The following is a 5,699-nucleotide window of genomic DNA, read 5'->3' on the forward strand; positions in this document are numbered from 1 at the left end:
ATTCTGGCAGCCCGTTTGCTGTGACATTGCGACCACACTTGGTCGAACCGGGCTGTTCCAACGGCATTTCTGTGGGGCATTTGCTCCTGCTGACTGCGGCGGTAACTTTCCATAATTAATGACCCGTTCCATTAACGGGCGCATCCTGGGCTAAATTGCTTTTAAGGAGTTATGCTTCTTTGTCTTCGCGGGGGGTGGGGAGCACACCTGCAGGAAGGAGCCGCCGGAGGAAGACGTCTGTCTGCTTGGTCTTTTGAGGCAAAGTTCTGAGACACTCCGACTCTGAGTATGATAGCAGTCAGTGCACTACAGAACTTTGTCTCCAGGGACCGTGCTCGCCGCCGCCGCCGCCGCTGCCTGGGCTTCGATGCCTTCGGACTTCAGACAGGACAGCCCTGGTGGCCACGTCGCTGCCCCTTTCGGGGGGGGGGGGGCCCGGGGGGGAAGGGGGAGGCCAGGGGGGGGCCCAGGGGGGCTCTGGGAACTTGGCCAACTCCTTTGAGGCCCTTGGGTTAAACCATGAAAATGGGAACAAAATCGTCCCAGATCTCCCTCACTTCGTCTTACCTTGGTGGACTCCTGACTGCAGAATGTTTTGGTTTAAAACAACAACAAACCTTTGGGCTTTTCAAGAGTATTTAAAAGGTACTCCAAAGACCGGCCTCACTTATTGAGGGAGGAGAGCTGCGTGTTTATTAATGGGTGTGTGGATTGAGTGCCTTCCTTACAGGAATTTAAATTCTACCTTAGAAGGCAATGTATGTGCAAAGCCAGGGATAATGGTCCTGTTACTCAAGGGAAAGGTAAATGAGATCCTGCAGGGGTTGAGTTTGGCAGTCTCTTCTCAATCCTGTTTCTGATTTAGGTCCAATTCACTTTTGGTTTTTAAAATAGGTTTTATGAGAGGGTGGGGGGTTTACGTACACTTTGGGGCGGTGGAGTTACTTTGCCTGGAGACTGCGCTGCTTCCCTACTGGAATGTGGGTTTGGGTGGGGAGTTCCTAGCCATAGACCCACCACTCTGTGCAATGGGTCAGGACTGGCCCAGAATTCTAGTCCAGTTCCATCGACATTGACCTATTTTGATTTTATGAGCTTTTGGCTGGAGAGCTGATTGATCCAAGGAATTACAAAAACTCCTTATTAACAATGGCATTTATCCAACAAATATTTATGGCGTGCCTGCTGGGTGCCAGGCACTGGGCACAGGTGGTGACCAAGAAGGAAATGGTTGCTGTGCCATGCGTTTGATAAAGTAAGGGAGGGCCTCACTCCTGACATAATTTGTGGGATGTTTTGAAGCTTGAAGGGTGCCTGTGTGTGTGTCTCTGAGAGGTTCTTGATTTTTAAAAAGTCGCCATCTTTCTACTTGGTTCTGTTCCAGTTGGCCGATTGGGAGAGGGGTGGTACCGGGGAAAGGATGAACCTGTGTTCTCTTTTACGCAGCGGTTACCCATCCTCCCACCTTGCATCAGTGACTGTTTTGCTTCATTTTCTCAATCCTTTACCCAAAAGGTGGCTGAGTTATATTTGTGCCGTAAAATAAAGTGACTCGAACTCATGTCCTTGTATTCATTTGAGATGTAAGATGTGCTTACTTGTAAAAAGGATTCTCTCCCCTGAGTTTTGTGTCTAAATGTCCACGAGAGACTCTGGAAATATGGCCCTCCGACAAATCTTAAACCATCTTTGGGAGAGAATGCACGTGGCTCTCTGAGGGTCTGGGTGGAGCGGTTGACTGGGAGAGCAGTCACCCAAGCAGAGATGAGCCTCAGAGCCTCCAAAGGAGGGTAAGGTCTGGAGCCCCTGCCATGATTGTATCGGGATTGACGTATGCTTATGTGATTTGCTTAGAAATCCTTTGCTTTGTCTCCTGCTTGTGACCACTGGTGAATAAGACTCACCAGACAAGAGGGCTGCGGTTAACTCTGGTGCAAAGATGAGGGAGTAGGAGCTAGGAACATGGGCAGTCCGGGGTGCTACTGTAAACCTTGCATTGTCTCAGAGCTCCTTCAGCAACCTGTGTATTGTCACCTCCTGGGTATCAGGTGTTACTCTAGATCAGGGGTGGGCAAACTTTTTGACTCGAGGGCCACAATGGGTTCTTAAACTGGACCGGAGGGCCGGAACAAAAGCATGGATGGAGGGTTTGTGTGAACTACTATAAATTCAAAGAAAACATCATTACATAAAAGGGTACGGTCTTTTTTTTTTTTTTAGTTTTATTCATTTCAAACGGGCCGGATCCGACCCGCGGGCCGTAGTTTGCCCACGGCTGCTCTAGATGCTAAGGATGCAGCAGTGAGCAAAATAAGCCAAAAATGTCGGTCCTCTTGGTCATACCGCCAGAGGCAGCCAATAAAAATGTAACCAGGATGGAAGCATGCTGGGAAAGGGAGAGCAGGGAGCACGGGGGAGGCAGGTGCTGTTAGAACGGGGCTCCGGGCCGAAGGACAACTTCACCCGCAGCCTGCTTTGTGGGGTCCGGGCCCTCCCGTCTTTATTTTCAACATTTCAGACGAATAAACCAAATAATGGGTGCAACAAAAACTATCACAAAGCATTGGTAGACATCCCCCCTTTCTTTAAAGCGTTTTTAATTTCAATTGCAAAGGTTGGAAAATGGGAGGTACTGGAAAATCTTCCATGAGGGGCGAGGGAACCACATTGCTGGTTCCTTGCCTGTGTGCCGTCTAATCCCATCTTCAGCAGCAAGATTCTAGGTAACCTTGCATTTCTGAGTGTTTATTCCAAAGAACTGCCAAGCGCTCTCAAAAATTCTTGGAATCGTGGGGTGGGGGTTGGACACATCGCTCTTGGGATCCCCAGGAGACAGAGGAGTCCACCATGTAGGTTACATGTAATTTCAGGAATTACTTTTATTTTTTTGCTAGACTTTTCGTTATTTGACTTAAATTTTTCTTAATCGTGTGGCTGTCTGCACAGGGAGGTTTCATGGATAACCACTCCAGACATAAAAATCTTACAACTAACAAAAGCTGTGGGCAGGAAGAGAACAAGGCAGAACTCATTGCTCACACCGCTCTATGAGACATGTGAGGAATAAAAATGTGTGCGCTTTGGTAGCCTTAGAAGAACCAGGTGGAAGGACGCTGCCCCTTCAGCAGACCCCGCAGTGTTAGACACCGGGCTCAGGATTCTGATCTGGGACTTCATTACATGGGCACTAGGACAGCCAACAGTAGCTTTCTACCAGCAAAGGGAAGGGTGAATTGTTTGGAGGCCGACTAGCCAGTTATGAAGCTATTAGAGTAATGTACAGTGGGGTGCCCGGGAGGGGTGTGAGGGGCCTGGGGCAACACGGAAGAACTTCCCAGAGATCTGCCTCTCCTTTTTCCATTTAATAGGGGGGTGGGGGGAAAGCTAGTAGTTAAGACAGCACTCAATTTGTGCCAGGCGCTGTTGTAAGCATTCACATATATTACGTCATTTACTCTGGTCAGTACTGCTGATATCATTCCCATCTTACAGATAAGGAAACTGAGGCATAATAACTTGCCCAAGGCACATCGCTCGTCAGTGGCAGAAGCAAGCTACAGACCCAGGCAGTCTGGACCAGAGTCCAGGACCTTAGCAGTTAGGCTGTGCTTGGTATCAGTCACTCCAGTTACCTGATTCCAGCGCAGTACAAAGCCTGGGAGTCTAGGCTCAAAGTTAAAAGCACTGAACACAAGTGGGGGGTAGCTCAGTGCAGACCTTCAGCCTGCCCATCGCGTGTGGGGTTCGTCTCCAGGGTCCTGTGGTAGCATGGCTTTGGGGATTATTTTGCTGTTTTGAGTCTACTGGACACGTTTGTCATTGGGCAAAATTGACTCCTGAGAAAGAGAATAGTTTCTTCAAAAAGTGTCCTGATTGATACAGCACAAGAAAGCCATAGAAGCAGAAAATGTCTAAACCCATGTATTTATTCAACAGCCTTTGAGTTCCCACCAGGTGCAAGCCCCTGGATGGAAGCAGTTTCAGGTTGTGTGACGTGCACAGGGTGCTGCGAACTACCGGTAAGTCGACCTGGAATATCCAGGAAGGCTTCCCAGAGGAAGCGGTCACTAAGCTGAATAGTGAGGGCTGAGTAGGAGGTGGATGAAGGGTGGGAAAGGCATTCTAGTTCAAAGAAACAGCAAGTACAGACTCATGGAAATGTGCAACCGTATGGTGTGTTTAGGAGTCAGCGAGTCCTTCTGTGTGGCAGGCGAACACGTCACGTGTAAGTGAGCGACAGGAAATGAGGCTATGGAGATTGGCAGGAGACCCTGAAAGGCCTTGTGTGGTATGTTAAAGAATGTGAACTTCATCCTGAAAGCCATGGGAAGCAGCTAAAGGATCTTAAGCGGGGAAATGGCCTGGTCGGCTCTGCTTTTTTAGCAAATACATCTGGCAGCAAAGGGAAGGGTGAATTGTTTGGAGGCGGACTAGCCAGTTATGAAGCTATTAGAGTGATGTACAGAGGGGTGCCCAGGAGGGGGGTGGAGGGGCCTGGGGCAACACGGAAGAACTTCCCAGGGAGCCTGCTCCTGAGGCCCTTACATACATTTTGCTGCTGGTATTCGCCTGGGGAATAAAATTGGCGCTAAACTGCATTGTGTATGATATTTCGAAATATTAAACTTGCTTGGCTATAATCCCAGGTTAATTCTGGAAGTGTAATATTGGAAACATTTCTTTAACCCTTTATGGCCTATTGGAGATTTTACCCTCGCTCATCAGATCGGATGACAATGATTGTAAGATGCACCACTAAGAAAGAAGCAGTGCGGTTAATTAAACTATGACACGGTGCTTATCTATCACCAGATTTTCAATTTTTAAAAAGATCTATTTTAGATTTATGTAGGTATAGATTTTTTTCCTCTTAAAATTCTTTTTTTTAATGGTGCATTTAAAAAAAATCAATCAGAACCCCAGCAAGAAACGAAGAGCACCCACCCAAGCTGGGGGCACTGAAGAGGGTTTGAGGAAAAGGATATTTACAAAGGGTGTGGGTGGGGTTGAGGGAAACCAACCAGGAGGAGTGAGGTGCCTGGCTGGCAGCTGTGGGAGCAGGTACCACTCCCAGGCCACCAGGGGTGAAGAACAGATTCTAGAGGAAGCACAGAGCTGCCTGACAGGAGCTGTGGCCTTGGGTGGAGGAAGGCAGCCACTGCCAACCACAGCCTTGACCTCTCCTCATGCTCTCCCGGCTTCTGCCATTGCCTCCTATTGGCTGAACCCAACTAGAAGCCAGAGCAAGGAGCCTGACCAACACGGTTCACCGAGATCAGCCTCCAGGGGGTAGGAAAGGGCGGAGAGTGCATCTGGAGGGTCAAATACTGTCAAAAGTTGCCAGACCAGAGTTTTTTGTCTTGTGTCCCACCTGTGTGTACCTGACAAGGAAAGCTATCAGAGAAATAAGTTGCTTGAAGTAGTCCTAGAACTCCTTCATATGCACAGTCCTCCAGGGTCTAACCATTTCATGTAGTCTCATCCTCTGTGCCATCAAGAGTGAGAATCAAGCCCGGCAGGTGTGGCTCAGTGGTTGAGCATCGAACCAGGAAGGTCCGGTCAGGGATATGCCTGGGTTGTGGGCTTGATCCACTGTGTGGGGTGTGCAGGAGACTGCCGATCAATGATTCTCTCTCTTCGTTAATGTTTCTATCTCTCTCTCCCTCTCCCTTCCTCTCTGAAATCAATAAAAAAATATT

The sequence above is a fragment of the Myotis brandtii genome, unplaced genomic scaffold (genome assembly GCF_000412655.1).
Source record: "Myotis brandtii unplaced genomic scaffold, ASM41265v1 scaffold17, whole genome shotgun sequence".
NCBI lineage: Eukaryota > Metazoa > Chordata > Mammalia > Chiroptera > Vespertilionidae > Myotis > Myotis brandtii.